General features: G+C 38.9%; 1 protein-coding gene across 21 annotated transcripts in view; it reads right to left on the minus strand.

Moving 5' to 3' along the window:
* FOXP1 (forkhead box P1) overlaps positions 1–17657 on the minus strand; it is a 627100-nt gene that overhangs the window by 419031 nt on the left and 190412 nt on the right. For 20 of the 21 annotated variants that reach the window (XM_045832498.1, XM_045832499.1, XM_045832497.1 and 17 more), the window contains 2 exons: positions 8524–8655; positions 7120–7204 (listed from right to left, as the gene is read on the minus strand). The exons of the other annotated variant lie outside the window; for it this stretch is intronic. The gene's annotated coding sequence lies outside the window, so the exon portion shown is untranslated. The remainder of the gene's footprint in view (positions 1–7119; positions 7205–8523; positions 8656–17657) is intronic. 21 annotated transcript variants of the gene reach the window in all.

Consider the following 17657-nt stretch of genomic DNA (forward strand, 5'->3'; position numbering starts at 1 on the left):
TGTCAGATAAATGAATGGTTCATACCCTGCATCATCAGTCCCCAGTAATGTGTCATCCCTCCCCAAGAACATGAGTCCCTTTGATATGGTCAATTCTTTTCAAGTTTCCTGTATAAACGGGGGAGGGGTTCTATTTACAAAATACTTGGCTGCTTCTGCAGAAGAGATGTTGATTCCTTTAATGATATACTGACATCTTTGGACTACTGGGAAACACAGATGGGTTACAAAATGCAGAGTCTGGTTATATAAATCCTTTCCATGTTCATTAGTCATTCCACATACAAGAAGAAAACTAGAGAACAGAAAGCAGTTCAGAGGAGTGAGCAGAACTGCCCTGAGCCTTCCGTTGAACTCTGGCATCTTGAACACTGGTACCAGGTGACAAGGCACCTTGAATGCTGGCACATTAGAGTATGAAAGCACAGTGAGAATCCTGAGACTTCAATGGAGCAATAACCACAAGAGCAGGTGCAACCAGAAGTGTGGTACCCAATGACTACAACACACCTCACAGTGACTGAGCTCATCTAAGTAAAGTGCCTGAGAGCTAGGTCCACATACTCTCTCACTTGGTTCCTGCCTCAAGCCTGAGAGGTAAGCACAATATCATCCTGTCCTTTCTGGAGATGAGGAAACCAGGCCTGGAAAGTTTAAGTAACTTGCTCATTGCAGAGCCAGGATTTGAACACAGTCTGAGTCACAGCCAAAGCTCTCATCCTATAAATTTGTATCCTATAAGTTTGTGTCCTATGAGGACAGGTTTCCCACCAAGTACTCAATAAAGTATTTAGGAGCCATGATCAGAGAAGATCAAGCCCAAGGCAATCTAGCTTCCAAGTAACAAATTCTGGCAAGGTCAGGAAAGTCAGCAACTGAAAAGTCACATGATTACAATGACAGAAAGAACACACACTCATGGACTGGATCAGCTACATAATTTCTGGGACCCCTTGTTCAAAATTATGGAGAACTTCAAGCTGGTGACAGCAGAGCACTAACGAAAGGCAGGGCCCTCTAAGCACAACGCCTCCTGAGGCTGCACAGCTGTCCTGCCATGAAGACAGCCCTGCTTCTAAGTGTTTTATTTCTTTGAAACTTCCATCCCTGCACTTCAATTTTATTCATCTCTTTCTAAGGTTCAATATATGAGTAATAAAAAACACACATATTTTTAAATGGAAGAGATAGATTCAAGAGAGGAGAAAGCATGTGCGTTTTTCTGATTTTATTCTTTAACTGTCTATAGGTTGGGTACAAGACATCAAGTGGGCAGTTCCTGGAATTGCATGATGAGTGCTCAAGGCCAAAGTCAGTTTGGAAGGGACCAGACCTAGCTGGATTCTATGGCTCCAAACTGGAAATGAGGGGATGGCAAAAGAGTCACTGAGACTGCTGCATTAATTAGATGGACAATTATTTATCATTTAGGAAAGTTTTATGTGGGTGGAGAAGTGTTCTCCAAATGACAGTCTGAATGTAGGCTATTGTCCACATAGTTCATTTGACTCAATCTACAAATACTTCTCAAATGTACTGTATGTGTCAGATAAAGTGACAGGCCTAGGGACACAATTTCTGCCTTTATGAAACTAACAGATGGCCCACAGGAGTATAAACATTAAAGTAATAGTACAAACACACATATAATCTCAGAAAGGATGATAAGACCCTGGTCAGGCAGCCTGGTTGGTTAGAACATCATCCTGATATGCCAAGGTTGCAGGTTCAAATCCCCAGTGAGGACATATGTAAGAATCAACCAATGAATGCATAAATAAGCGGAATGAAATGTGTCTCTCCATCCCCGCCTCAAATCAATCAATCAATAAACATTTCAAAAAGAATGCCCTGGCTGGGTGGCTCAGTTGACTGGAGCATCATCACGCACGCCAAAATGCTGCAGATTCGATTCCCAGTCAGGACGCATACCTAGGTTGCAGGTTTGATCCCTAGTCAGGGCATGTATAGGAGGCAACTGATCAAAGTTTCTCACATCAATGTTGCTCCCTCCCTCCCTCCCTCCCTCTCTCCCCCTCTCTCCCCCTCTCTCTCTCTCTCTCTCTCTCTCTCAAATCAATAAACATATCCTCAGGTTAGGATTTTAAAAAACTTTTTTAAAAAGAAAGAAAGGATGGTAAATTGACCAGAAGCATCAAGTCTATAAAACTTGAGAAGACGGGAGGAGGAGACAACAAAGCAGGTGAGGGTATTATTATGAAGACCCCAGTAAAGCTTTCACTGGCCTCACAGACTTCACTTAAAACTTCTAGGTCTTCAACTTATACCATGGAATTTTTCTATCCACCCTAAGAGGGACAGGATAGTTGCTATATCTGTTATATTTTGGGGTTCCATGCTATACAGACCCAATCCTACAGTTTAGTTCTCCTCTATATAAAATTTTCCAGGCAAGTGAAGGAAGAAGAGACAATGAAGATAGAGGGGGTGGGGAAGAGAAAGGGAGAAAAAAGATACCTACTTCTGACCACAGAATGGCTTTAAGATATAACCATTTTCTTTTTTCTTTCTTTCTTCCTTCCTCTTAAAGCTGAAAAACACTCTTCGAACCACTTGTAGCTTCTATCACTCCAGGGTCTTAACATTATTTTAACAGAGCTTTGCCTGCACAAATACTACAAAAACCAGAAATTGTGCCTCCTCCTTAAAAGCACCTACCTAACCTAACTGTATATATGTCAAGTCTGCGTGTGCAATATGTATGTCAACAGTGCTTAAGTAATGCCTTGCTTCCACTTGCTTCTGATTTCTTTGAATTCTCATATTAACTTCTCTCTTTCTTTTTTAACAGTGCTGGGATTTTCCCTCTTTGAAACTTGACAGAAATGTAAGATATTTCAGTTCTGTTATGAAGCACTAAGCAAACTGAAAATATCACTAGCACTTTAGTCTCATTAATTTCCTTTAAACACCTACTTTGCTGGTATAAGCTAATGTGAACCTTTCTCACCCTGTTTAAATTCCAACACAAAATCTGTACACAACAATAAAACATGTGGCTCATTTGTCATGCTTGCATGAGCAGCTATGTCACTGACACCAAGACACACAGGCTGGGTGTGCACAGCAATTGTGCTCTGATTCCGCAACACTCAGTTGAGCCTTCTGTAGATAAGCTTTTAACAACCACATCTGGCCATTTATAAATCACTGCAGTTTGTCTTCCTGCCAAAACTCCTCCTTTATCTAACTTACATCTGCATGAGGAGATAGGAAATTACACATTATAGTGGTGACAAACAATTTTAATTATGTCATTAATAGCCATTTAATGTACAAAGGTGTTCAAAAGGAAATAGAATGCACAATAAGAAACATAGGGTAATACACTGATCACAATTCTAATCCACTTTTACTTCATGAGTGTAAAAAGCTGGCCTACTTCTTGGGCACAGCAGGCAGTAATGCCATATCACTTTATGAACTATGCAGCTATTTTATTACCTGATCTACCTAAATATAAAAAGCATAAAAAATATAATAGCTTGATTCAAACATAAAAGTTATTTGTGATACCTTGCAGATTATATTTATTTTTCAACTTTTTGTAGAAGTAACTTTTTTTGCTAGGACAGAAACTCGAATTATTTGGGTTCAGACAATTCAACAACCATATATGTGTGCATGTGCACACACACACAAGTATACATTTTGATATATGTATGTGTATGTGTGTGTACATATGTACACACATTCCTACAGGAGTCAAACTTTTGATCTCCAATAACTCCAATTACTAAAGAGAAAGACTATAAAATAGAGACTCAACAAAATGGGTCATGTATCCTATATCCCACCACCCCCTACCACGAGGCTTAGTGATCACAAATTACAACAGGTTTCACAATACAGTTGATCCTGAACAATGCTGAGGTTGGGGCACTGAGCCCACATGCAGGGAAGAATTTTCGTGTAACTTCTGAATCCCCCAAAACTTAACTACAGCAGCCCTTCAGTTTCCACAGAGCACTGGCTCCAGGACCCCTCATAGATACCAAAATTGCATATGCTCAAGTCCCTTATACACAGCCGCATAGAACAGTACCTACGGTCAGCCCTCCAAAGTCTCAGATTCCCAAACATGAATCACAAACTGTTTTTTTAAAAAAAGAAAATATTGTTTTCAATTTGTGGTTGGTTGAATCCACAGATTCAAAACCTGGGGATATAAGGGTCAACTGTATATTTATTGGAAAACAAAAGTGGACCTATAAGGTTCAAATCAATGTTGTTCAAGGTTCAACTGTATTTGGGTATTCCCAAAGTTCTAAAACCCTGGCATTTCTCCAAAGACAATAAAAATAAATGCATGATTCTCCACAGTGCATAGCTCCAACATTCACCCCTACTGAATGAAGCACAGTGACAACCAGGGGACAGAAATGGGTAGGGGTAAAACCTTGGAGACTCTACAGCCTACTAAGATGGAACATGACAAAATGTCCTCTTTCCACATCTCCAGCTTTGAAATGCACATACCCAAAATGTGTAAGTAAAAGAAATCAGAAGGCAACAACTCTAGCAAAAGCAAAATCATATTATAGGTAACTTCTGTCAACTACTTTGACCTCTTTACTTCTTACAAACTTTTCTTTACTGTGAAATCTCTACATGAGATGAGCTTTGAATCAAGTATATTAAAAATGTCCATGTTTGAATGCAACAAATACCTAGTAAATACCTATTACATTCCATATTAGATGGAAAGGTATTAGGTATTAGAAACAAAGGTAATAGGTATTAGAAACATAGATATTTCTCTGTCTTTCTTTCTCCCTCCCTTCCCCTCTCTCTGAAAAATAAATAAAATCTCAAAAAAGATCATGAATATTATTTCTAGATTTGGAATTGTTTTTTATATGGTAACCTTTTGGTTTTCATCTTGCACTTAGCAGTGTGTTTTCTTGGAGAAGCTCTGAGGCCGAATTCATTAAAAAACAAACAAGCAAACAAACAAACTTTTGCACACCTGTCAGAATGTCTATCATCAAAAAGTTAACAAGTAACAAGTGTTGGTGAGCATGTCAAGATAAGGGAACCCTCCCTTGCACTGTTGGTGGAACATCATTTGGTGCAGCTGCTATGGAAAACAGTATAGGGGGTCCTCAAAAAAGTAAAAGTAGAACTGTCCTATGATTCAGCAATTCCACTTCTGAGTATTTATCCAAAGAAGGTAAAAACACTAATTGGAAAAGATATATGCATCTTTATGTTCACTGGAGCATTATTTACAATAATCAAGATATGGAAGTAATCTAGATATGTACTGAAAGATAAATGTATAAAGAAGATATGATATACATATACATATACACACATATACATACTATATATATAATGGCCATATTACCCAGGCATAAAAAAAAGAATGAAATCTTGCCATTTGCTACAGTGTTGATGGACCTACAGGATACTACACTAAGTGAAATAAGTAAGAGAAAGACAAAAGCATTTTATTTCATTTACATGTAAAATCTACATGAACAAAATAAACAAATAAAACAGACTCAAAGAAACAGAATGTAATGTGCAGCACAGAGAATATAGTCAAAAACATGATGATGGTACAATGTCAGATGGATACTAGACTTATCAGATTGCTCACATCATAAGGTATATTATACATGTCAAATCACTATTTTGGACACCTGAAACTAATATAATACTGTATGCCAGTTATAATCTAATTTCAAAAACTTTTTCACAAGCAAGTGAAATATTATGCTCTTGTCTTCAATACTGAGGTAAGTCTTGTTGATATCAGCGGTAATTCAACCTGGGGATTGGCACAAATACAATGAAGCCATTTATTTCAAAATTTTAATGAACAATGTAAAAACCAGGTATTTAACTGGATTGGGTATTTCTAAAGCACAGGTCTTTTCTGTTTCTTTAATTTACTTACAATTGTTGCTTCATGTTTACCTTTTATATTAATATACTACCTCAGATTTTCGAAAGATACTTGGGAAGTAATAGAAGCTGAATTTTTATTCCAGAAGTTGTTAAGAAAAAAACAAATTTCCATATCCATAATACATGTTGTATAATATGAAGACAAGTTTTTCAATGCACTGGGAAATTAGAAAGTGACCATTGCAGACAAAAATAAAAAGTAAACTTACAACAATACATAGAGATTTTAAGAGAACACATGAGGGGAAGGGAAGTCTAAATTCAATGAAAACAAAAAGACCTTCTGCCAAATATATCAACTTATTATCAGGTTGATTTTCTCTTAATTGGTCCAAGGTCTAAAGATGTCTGTTAGTTCTGGAGACACCCTACCTGAGCTCAAAAAACTTTGACATTTAAAATTTTATTTTTTCTAAGAAAAGTTTATCTGGAACTCACATTTTCTAGTTACATATGAAAGAAATTGTACTCACATCAACATTATCTTTATTTATCAACTTTCCTGCACACGCCCACGGGTACTAGCAGTTCAAAAGTTCAAAAGTTTATATTTTTTTTTAATAAACCAAGACAGAAAACAGGCACCAATTCCTATTTGGAACCTACATCTCATGCCTTCTAGCATTCTCTAGATGATGGATCAAGAGGAATGATAAAAGATAGAGAGTGGAGCAGCTGCCAAGGGAGGGTATCAGTTGGTGTGGATGGCAATTCTCATACTGACTGAAAAATTCATCTTGTCCCCACAAGCTGTCAAGCCTAAGCTCAGGACAGACCTACAGATCACACCGCAGAATAAGAAGGAGCAGTGGAAAGCTTTGTGTACTCAGAAGTTCTTCCTCCCTTTTATTTTTGTATTTTTCTTTTCTTTTATTCTATTTCCATGTGCTGCTGCTTCGAGCACTACTCCCTTAGCCTCTTGAAAGTGATGTCTGAGAAAGCTTAAAACAAAAGGTCTGTGTGTAGGACAACCTTCACTGAGTATCTCTAAATTCCTCCACTCTCTTGCTGGATTAACTAGTTGATGCCCTCCTTCCTCTAATCATACTTCTACCTGTAACAGAAGATGAGGCTCTTCTTGTTTAATGTAGAGGAACACTCTCTGCAAACAGATGAAATGAATGGACAAGGCATGCCTGAAAGTGTCGGTTATTAGATACACAGGACCTAGCTGATCATTACCTCCTCTTGAGGGCTCCAGAGCAGTCCAGTTGAAATATGCCACTCTAGAGACAGAGCTGTCCTTCTCCACCTCCTCACCAGGCACCTTGGGGGAAGGAGTGACAATGTCATCTTTTTCAGCTTGGTGTGGTGGCCAACTCTGCACTGGGGTGCAGTACATCTTTGTAAGGGCAATCAACTGTCCTAGTGATTCTCTAAAGAAACTCTGGTGCATGCCAAAGATTTTTTTTCAATAAAAATAAAATTATAAACATCCATTAACATTGGAATAAATTAGCACCATTCATTGTCAAATGACAAAACACTGTGTAGACTTTCAGCAGGGGAAGCTAGATCTATAGGTATTCACACTTTATCTTTCTCAAATCAAGGCTGAAATACTGAGGATACAATATAGTTGCATGCTAAACTTAGAAACTAAATAAACACTCTCAAAAAAGGTTATCTGTGTAAGTAGATATATAAAAATAAAATGGAATGAGATACCCCAAATTCCTGATAAAATTCACTTCTGAGATATGGGAAGATGAAAAATTAAAGGGATCTTGGCTGTTGCTGAAAAATTTTATACTTTTTAGATATATCTATAAAACAAAAGGACAAAATGTTAACTGTCATAGAAGGTAGAGGGGATACAGGTGACTGCTTATCTTTGTGCTTTCCTGTAACTTTCACATGCCTTGGCTTCTTCTTTCAGCCCACCCCCATCAATTTGATTTTAAAGACAATTTTAAAAATATTCAACAATTAGGTTGTCTTTGTACATACACTCCAAGATATTTTACAAGTAAAACCAGGTAAGTTTCTCAAAAGAGAAAGTACAGTTTGGGATGTTTGCTGGGGGGTAGCAGGGAGGTGTTTTTTTGTTTTGTTTTGTTTTGTTTTCTTGGTGGTAATATCATAACCCAAAGTATCTGACAATAGGGAATAATGAAGTTGGACCTCTTCAAATTCACAAAACCTGAACATGTTTGCATATAGCTGACCATAAACTGCTCTTTCCACTTCCAGTAGGGTGAGGATCAGGATCTCTAAACAAAAAGCTTGCTTGGACCTCTGAACTTTCAAAAATATGTGGCACTTTAAAAGCCTTCAGGTTGATGGCTGTCAAATGGCAATGAAAGTAAGGGTGACACAAACATGAGGGTACTACTTCAAAATTTGGATTGGGATTAGAAAAGGATTATTACTCCTGTGGCACACACATGCCCTGCATTGAGGAGAAAGGGATGACAATTCTAGAAGACAACGAAACTGCCCATACACAAGGATACCATGTGAGCATTTAAGATGATGAAGTTTAATTTTGTTATCTGCTTTTAACAATATTAACACCAATGATGACAAAAGATGCTGTATTTTCTAAAACAAATGAGACAGGGCAATGGCCTACAAATTAATTACCTTAAAGGAAGGGACAGGTGAATGTGTCCCTTTGGAGGCAGGACTTGGTTGTTACTTCTGATATTGTTAACTGGTTTCCCAAGAATCACAGGGTCAAAGCGCAGGTTTTCTTAATGACACTTGACCAGGTTTCTGAAATTGTTGTACAAAAGCCATTAAGTACAGAAAGAAAACATAATTGTTGACTTTAAATATGCAGGCAAAAGTCATGGTAAATAACAATAATTTGCTGGAATATTGTTCCATATATAGCATTTCCCAGAAATCTAGCATACAATTTGTGAGAAAGTGCAGGCAAATTAATTGTATACTTTCACCTTTTCTTCTCAACTTACATATGAGAAGAATAACATTTTACCCCACACAGAGAAGCCCCATAGGCCACACAGGGTTTTGAAAAGAATCTAATCAATATTATCAACTGAACCTGAGATTAGATTAAACAGCAGACAGAGGGAAACAGCCTCTAACTGTTAAGAATTATCATTCCCATGGCTTTTAACCTCCTTTTCGTTGATGGTAGGCGACAGGGCAATATGGTTAATCATGCAGAGTGAATCTGGTACAAATGCCATCCCCCAGCCCAAGGAATGACTCTGAGAATGGCTTGTGGAAAGCTGACAAAGGCACCCTGTGAGCATGCTGCCACCAGCTCCACATTCCTACACATGTGCCATGCAAGCCCAGGCATGGCCCTGAACTCAAAGTGAGAACCCAGGCTTCAGGTCCAGGTTCCTAGGGCTTATTCCCTTTGTTTGCAACTGTTTAACTTTTCAGATTTCGCCGTTCTCCTTGGAACAGGTATATATATATAGAAGGCAGTTGTGAACTCAGGTGTGTAAATCGGCCTGACACTGTGCCTACCATTACTTCATCAGGTGGTACATCCTGTGCATCCAAACCTTTGTCACAGGAACAGTCAAAACAGCAGCCACCATTTATTTACTGAGCAGTTATCATGTAAGAGAGACACGCACTTGGGCATTTCAGGATCGTACAAACCTAGGTAGAAGTTCACCGCACCCCCATGTTACAAATGAGAGAATGATGCTAAAAGAATAACACTCACATATCTAGCTGTCCTGAGGAAGATGTTTAAGAGGAAGTCATGTTGATCTAATGCTGAAGCCAACACCCTAAACCAGTGTCCCACCCTCTCTGGTTATACTGCTGAGTCACTTGGAAAACTTACAAAATTCCAATGTCCAATCCACCCTCCAGACCAATGAAATTGGAATTTCTGGGGTCCAGGACCCAGGTGTCAGCACTGTTAAAGCTCTTGGGTGATTCCACTGTGCAGCCATGTTTGAGAACCCCTATTGTGTTCACCACACAACACCAGTCCTGCAGTTCCTCTCAATGTATTTAGTTTCCTCTTGCACCTGTTACAAATTACCAAAAACTCAGTAACTTAAAACACATACATTTCTATTCTTACAGTTCTAGAGCTCAGAAGTCCAAAATGGATCTTCCCAAGATTAAAAAAAAAAAAAAAAGGTGTGTGGGAAGGGCTGTGTTTCTTCTGAAGGCTACAGGACAGAACCTATCTCGTGGCATTTTCCAGTTGCCAGAGGCACCAGAATTCCTCAGCATGTAGCTCCTTCCTCTATGGTCAGAGCCAGTAACACTGGGCAAGGTCCCTCTCCCTACCATCCCTTCAGTTCTCTCTTCAGTTTCCCTCCTCTATTATAATGGGTGTACCATGATAATCCTGGATAATCTCCCACATGCAAAGTCAGGAAATCAGCAGCCTTAACTCCATCTTCAAACTTAATTCCCTTTGCCCTGTAACATATCATACTACCAGGTTCCAGGGATCAGGACACACACGTCTGTAGGGGACATTATTCTGTGGGCCACACCTGGTAATCCTGCCTCCAGGCCAAAATCATGGGCAAAGGGACACAATCTAAAGGTAGACTGAAAGTAGATCTCAGTATATGAGCCTCTAGCTTACTTAATAGTCTTAATAAGGGGTATTGTATTTGACTCTACTTCTTAGGTTCCCAGTACAGTGGTTGGAGCATATAAGGTGTTCAACAAATGTTTGTGAAAGGAAGGAAAGAAGGGCTCTTGCATTTCTCCCACCACAACATTTTATATCAGATATGATAAAAAGATAATTGGTGTGTTTCTAACTGGATACTCACATGAGAAATTTCTGCTTGATTCTAAATACAGCAACTCTGCTCTCGTGGCATTTTCCAGTTGCCAGAGGCACCAGAATTCCTCAGCATGTAGCTCCTTCCTCTATGGTCAGAGCCAGTAACACTGGGCAAGGTCCCTCTCCCTACCATCCCTTCAGTTCTCTCTTCAGTTTCCCTCCTCTATTATAATGGGTGTACCATGATAATCCTGGATAATCTCCCACGTGCAAAGTACCTTCTGGACAGTCTACACCTGGTAACTACAGGAACTACATGCCGCCCATTCCTGCAGCACACAGAAGCCTGCATCTAATTTTACAAGAGCTTGGAATTAAGTCCTTGAATTTTCTTTGCCAGTGTCCACCATAAAAACAAATTGCCTCAGTTGGGTGTTATTCATTGAGTTTATGCATTGGGTTGTTTTGGGGGGCAGAGGGGTGAGTATTAAAAAGCATTTATTTTTTTTAAATCATGCTTCTAATCCTTAAAAGACTAAAATAGTTTCATCCTTTCATAACCTGTCATCACACATGTTTCTCTAAAATTAAACACATATGGCTCAAGCCAGAGTTACATTATACACCATATTATGTAATTATCTTTTCAATTTATTACTCCTCAAAATAGAAAAAGATTAGCCTGTGTTTCTTAAATCTGAGTAAACATATGGCCTAAAGATTGTAAATGACATCCTATCTTGAAAAGAAGTTCCAAGACTAAACAACACACAAGAGTCCATAGGCAAAGGCCATATTTGACATCCGGGCTGAGATAGAGAATTGTGAGTGTTTCTCTGTGTGTGTGTGTGTGTGTGTGTGTGTGTGTGTGTGTGTGTGGAGAGAGAGAGAGAGAGAGAGAGAGTGTGTGTCCAGAAGGTATCCAGCCATGTAATATGAAAAGTAGAGACAGACTTCCGGCCAAGATGGAGGTGTAGGTAGACACATTGTGCCTCTTTGCACAACCAAAATATGGAAAACAACAAATTTAAAAACAAAAACAACCTGAACTGACAGAAAATCGAACTGTATGGAAGTCCAACAATCAAGGAGTTAAAGAAGAAACATTCACCCAGACTGGTAGGAAGGGCAGAGACAGGCAGCTGAGACTGACTGCATAATGCAGGGTTCCAGCACAGAGAGATAAAGTCTCAAAACCTCTGACTGAAAAAATCTGTGGGTGTTGTGGCAGCAAGAGAAACTCCCAGCCTCGCAGAAGAGTTCACTGGAGAGACCCACAGTGTCCTAGAACATACACAAAACCACCCAACTGAGGAATCAGCACCAGAAGGGCCCAATTTGCTTGTGGGTAAAAGAAAAAGTGATTGAAACCTGGCAGAGAGCAGAGCAAGTGGCATTATTCCCTCTAGGACCCCTCCCCCACATACAGTGGCACAACACAGAGATGTGGGTTGCCCCACCTGTGAATACCTAAGGCTTCACCCCTTACTATGTAACAGGTACACTGAGACAAAAAAACATGGCCCAAATGAAAGAACAGATCAAAGATCCAGAATAAATACAGCTAAGCAATGAAGAAATAGTCAACCTATCAGATGCAGAATTCAAAACACTGGTAATCAGAATGCTCACAGAAATGGTTGAGTATGGTTGCAAAATAGGGTGAAAAGTGAAGGCTATGACGAGTGAAACAAAGGAAAATGTACAGGGAACCAACAGTGAATGGAAGGAAATCAGGCCCAAATCAACAATTTGGACCAGAAGGAAGAAATAGACATTCAACCAGAACAGAATGAAGAAATAAGAATTCTAAAAAATGAGGAGAAGCTTAGGAACCTCCAGGACAACTTTAAACATTTCAACACCCAAACCATAGGGTTGCCTGAAGGAGAAGAAAAAGACTAAGAAATTGAAAACTTACTTGCAAAAACAATGAGGGAGAACTTCCCCAATCTGGCAAAGGAAATAGACTTCCAGGAAGTCCAGGAGGCTTAGAGAGTCCCAAAGAAGTTGGACCCAAGGAAGCACACACCAAGGCACATCATAATTACACTACTCAAAATTAAAGAGAAGGAGAGAATCTTAAAAGCAGCAAAAGAAAAGGAGACAGTTACCTCCAAAGGAGTTCCCATAAGACTATCAGCTGATTTCTCAAAAGAAACCTTGCAAGCAAGAAGAGGCTGGAAAGAAGTATTTGAAGTCATGAAAGGCAAGGACCTACATCCAAGATTACTCTATCCAGCAAAGCTATCATTTAGAATGAAAGGGCAGATGAAGTACTTCCCAGATAAAGTCAAATTAAAGGAGTTTACCATCACCAAGCCCTTATATGAAATGTTAATGGGACTTATCTAAGAAAAAGAAGATGATCAAAAATATGAACAGTAAAATGAAAACTCACAACTATCAATAACCGAACCTAAAGACAGAGACAAAAACAAAGTAAGCAAACAAGTAGAACAGGAACAGAATCACAGAAATGGACATCACATGGAGGGTTATCAATGGGGATGGGGAGGAGGGAAAAGGTACCGGGAAGAAGAAGCATAAATGGTGGGTACAAAATAGACAGGGAGAAGTTAAAAATATAGGAAATGGAGAATCCAAGGAACTTGTATGTACGACCTATGGACATGAAGTAAGGCGGGGCGGGAGGTTGGGGAATGAAGGTGGAAGGGGGTGTGCAGGGTGGAGGGGAATAAAGGGGGGAAATGGGACAACTGTAATAGCGTAATCAACAAAATATACTTTTAAAAATAAAGAAAAGTAGACATTTATTGAAGAAGACACAAGAAACATTGCACATAGGACAATGATGCCTCAGTCTCCTTCAAAGTAGGCACCTTGGGAACTCAGACAGTTCTCCCAGTCACCATGCACTGCCCCATCACATTCTCCTGAGTCCCTTGGACATCTGAAATATCTTCCCTTTCGAAGGTGATTGTAGTTTTGGGAAAAGCCAGAAGTCACAGGGCACCAAATATGGGCTGTAGTGGGGCTATGTCAGCCAGGTGATTTGGTATTTCACCAAAAAACTGTGTATGAGATATGTTGCATATGTGGATGCATTGTTGTGATGAAGCTGCCAATCACCAGTTGTCCATAGCTGCAGCCTTCTGGGCAGACCTCATTTAAAAAATAAATAATTTAAAAATACACACACACACACACACACACACACACACACACACCCCTCATATATATCTTCTTGCTTTCTGGCCATGTCTTTGATGCCATGAAATATTCCTGCTGATAGATTTTAAAAAGCATAAAAACAGTGACCAAAAAAAAATCTCAATTTCAGCTTTTCCTATTATACCTAGTGTACTTTGCTACTGTTTAATCCATGAGGAACAACAGGTTTCTCAGTCACCCAGGTGTTAATACCCAAATTATCTGTCTCTACAATTCAGAGTTTTGTGCCTGCTTCCCCCTGCAGTGAGTGACTCATGTGACCCAGTGACTGAGGGTCTGTTTTGAGACCCTCTGCTTGATCACTGTACTTTGCTTCCTCATCAGGAAAGGGAACACTCACACAGGGACCTTCATTGCTTCCAATGACTCCCTTCCCAGCAACTACATTAAAGACTAACAGGTTCCCAGCAACATGCCACAGAGTTAAAGGTCTGACAATGACCCTATTATCAAAACCTTTCTTCAACAGGGGTTGCAACTTGAAGATTTTCAGTTTGTAACAGGCAGCATTTTTTTTTCTTAAGGCTGCCAGGTGAGCACAGAGGAAATATTTCAGAGATAATTCGTACTCAAATCAGTTTAACTATTTATCCCATGTTGAGGGGTATCAGAAATCAATCACTGTGAGTGAGTTTCTGATGCCTTTGTAGTCTCCTTAACTAGAAATTGTGATTTGAAAAAGTTTTTGAAATAACCCAGCAGTTGAAAAACAGCTAATCGGGCTTTCACAGAAGTATTACCATGCACATATTTACAAGGGTTTTAAATATACATTTTGCTGTGAATGTCTATCAAAAACTCACAGATTTTATAAGACTTTTTCTCAAGAAAATATAATTGCCAATGAATCGATACCAATAATTTAGAGTGATGTTGCAAAGTAAATTAAGAACATAACACTGGGTAACATTTTATTGACTAGTAGAAAACCTTTGGCTGAGAGATTAAAACAATTCAAGGTGTTTTACTCTGTCATGAGTCAACTGTTACTCATTTGCAGAACATACAGGCAATTCTGTTCATTTGCTCTAAATGGGTAACCAGAGGCATGGGGACCAAACCCTCATCCTGTCATAACCACTGCATAGGAGAACATATGAAACTCGGTTTCTGATCCCTCGGATAAGACTAAAGTCCACTAAAAATAACACACTCACTTGGCTGGGAAAGGATGTATCTCAGAGGCAGTATCATTGAGCAAATCTGTTGGGTTACATTCCATGTTCACCAAACCTTTGGAAGCAGAAGTGCCATGTTTGGGTTTTTTGGCACCATGTCATTTAATATAGATCAACATAGACATTCCCTAGAGAAATGTATGACAGTCAAGTCAAGAAGGAATATATAGGAGCAGAGTGATGTAAGCAGGCTCTCATCACAGGGCCTTTGCCCTTGCTTTCTCCTTGAGAATGCTCTTTCCCCGATAACTTCATGACCCCTCAGCTCTCACTATTCTTTTCTTCCTTAATGGTCCTAGATAAAAACAGCATATCCACCTCAGAAAAAACCTCCTACACACACACTCCATTTCCTTGCCCTGATTTACTTTCTCTAAACCTCTTACTACCAGGAAACACATCATATATTGACTTGATCTCTATCTCTTCCCTACTAGGATGTAAGTACTGTGAGATCAGGGAGTAGTTCTGTCCACTGCTGTATACCCAATAGGTGAAACAGTATGTGGAACGAAACTGGCACTTAAACACTTACTGAGTGAACAAATAATAAGCAAATGAGTGAATGAATGTTCCAATACAACAAGCTTTATGTCCTCTTCAGCAGCACTAGGCCAGAAGCATGTCAATCTGTCTACAATAGCATAATCACGCTGAGGCTCACCTATCATCTCAATGAACAGGTGCCCGGTCTGAGTTACTCCCCTTAACAAAAGAGAAACCTTAGACTGTTCTGAAGCAAATAGTGTGAAGAAAACCCAAAACCTTGAAGTAAAAAAATATAGCCACTAATTAGGTGCTTTAACTCTGGGGGTCATACTCTCTGCATTCAGGTCTCAGTCCCTCTACTTAAAAGCTGTGTGGCCCCATCAAGTAGCTTCACCTCTCTAAGCCTCGACTCCTGCAGCTGTGAAAAATGGTCAGTAACAGGCCTTAGAACACAGAATTTTAGAGGGATTGGTAAGGGCCTTAAAATGAGCACTGTGTCTGTACATAATGCTCACTGACTGTACCTGTAGTTATTTTTCATTTCAAAACATCAACTAACAGAACAGAAAGGAGATTTTTGTTGATCTTTTGTTATGCTTTACCTACTTAACTGTCCACAATTTTTAAAAGGGGAAAGTTTCTTTCTATATCTGCATTTTATAGCATTTTAAATTTGAGGTGGATTATTATTTTTATGCTTGCTTTTTTCTATTCCAACAAAGTATGGTGTGCTTCCAGTTGCAGCTTCCATTTCCTGATGTCACTTTACCCAAAGAGGCACCACACCTTCTCCATTCACCAAGAGACGTGTTCTTGTGGCTATGCATCCGACAGTAGCTCCACACATCTAATCAGTGTTTCACAAAGACTCCCAAAGGAAATATGAAACAAATGTCAAACACTACTGTAATGCTTTTTAAAAATATTTCCCCAAATGTACACTTTTGTACTTCTGGTGTCTTTGAGGAATGTATCATGGAAAAGTCAGGACTCCAACGGGAATATGCTTTGTTTCTTGACACCTTACCTTTTCAAAGTTAAGATATACATCATATTTTTCCTCTGCATAAAAAAGCAGTATGTGCCTTTTACCCAGAATATTTTTTATTTGGCTTTTTTAAAGGAGGGCTGGTAGTTATATCTTTTCTCATGTACTGCTGATGTTGAAAACCTACTGGACATATTGCTGATCTTTATCACATGTGGCTTCATACATGTAGCAGGCAGGACAAACCAGCAAGCTTTTTACTTCAAGATTTGCAGGGTTATTAGGTTTGTCTTAGGGGCTCCACTGTTCGATGTATGCAGACATGTAACAGAACTGATACCATTTTATCTGAGGGATGCCACATGATGTAAAATAATTTTAAATTCATATATATATATATATATACTTTATATAACTATAAATATATAAAGGTCTCATTATATACTTTATATATAATGTATACATACTTTCTTTTTAATTGTGGTTATATACTTTATATATTATTTATATAAAATATATATATAATATATAAAATAATATATATAGTGTATATATATACACATATATACACACACAAAGTATCAGTGATTACACTTTGACACAACACAATATACAGGACTTCTACAAATCTGCAACCCCTTGCTCCATTTATTTACATGTTATGTATCTGCTCCAGATCCCCACTAGAGTAGACAGACCTGTCCTGGAATCACAGAAAAGGCTGATTGGTCTTTGTACCATCTTTTCTGACCACCTAATGCTGGTCAGAAGCATCAGAAGGACAGCAAATGGGATAATCCGAGAAAGGGAAAAGTAGGGATTGCAATATCCAACAGTGTTCAACACTGTGACTGATATGTAAAGATCTAAATTCTCAAAAGTGATCATAAATGCTTTTATTACTATGGAAGTGGAAGGGGTTGTACACAGACCAGTCAGCCTCCTGCCCTGATAGCACCTGTCTCCTCCCCCAGTCTTTGAAACAACCTGTGTTTTCTAGACAGAAGGTTCTTTTTCCAGTTTGGAAATATATTCAAAATCCTTCCGAACCTCAGGAAGGCAGCATGACCTACAGGATCTGGAAACATCTAGACTTGATTCTTGTATGTGGGCACCTTTGGGCAAGTTATTTAATGTCATTGAATCTCAAACGTGTTGCCTGCAACTCCATCAGGGCTCA

Source organism: Phyllostomus hastatus, unplaced genomic scaffold (assembly GCF_019186645.2).
Source record: "Phyllostomus hastatus isolate PE091 unplaced genomic scaffold, TTU_PhHast_1.1 phas_contig_16, whole genome shotgun sequence".
Taxonomy (NCBI): Eukaryota; Metazoa; Chordata; class Mammalia; order Chiroptera; family Phyllostomidae; genus Phyllostomus; species Phyllostomus hastatus.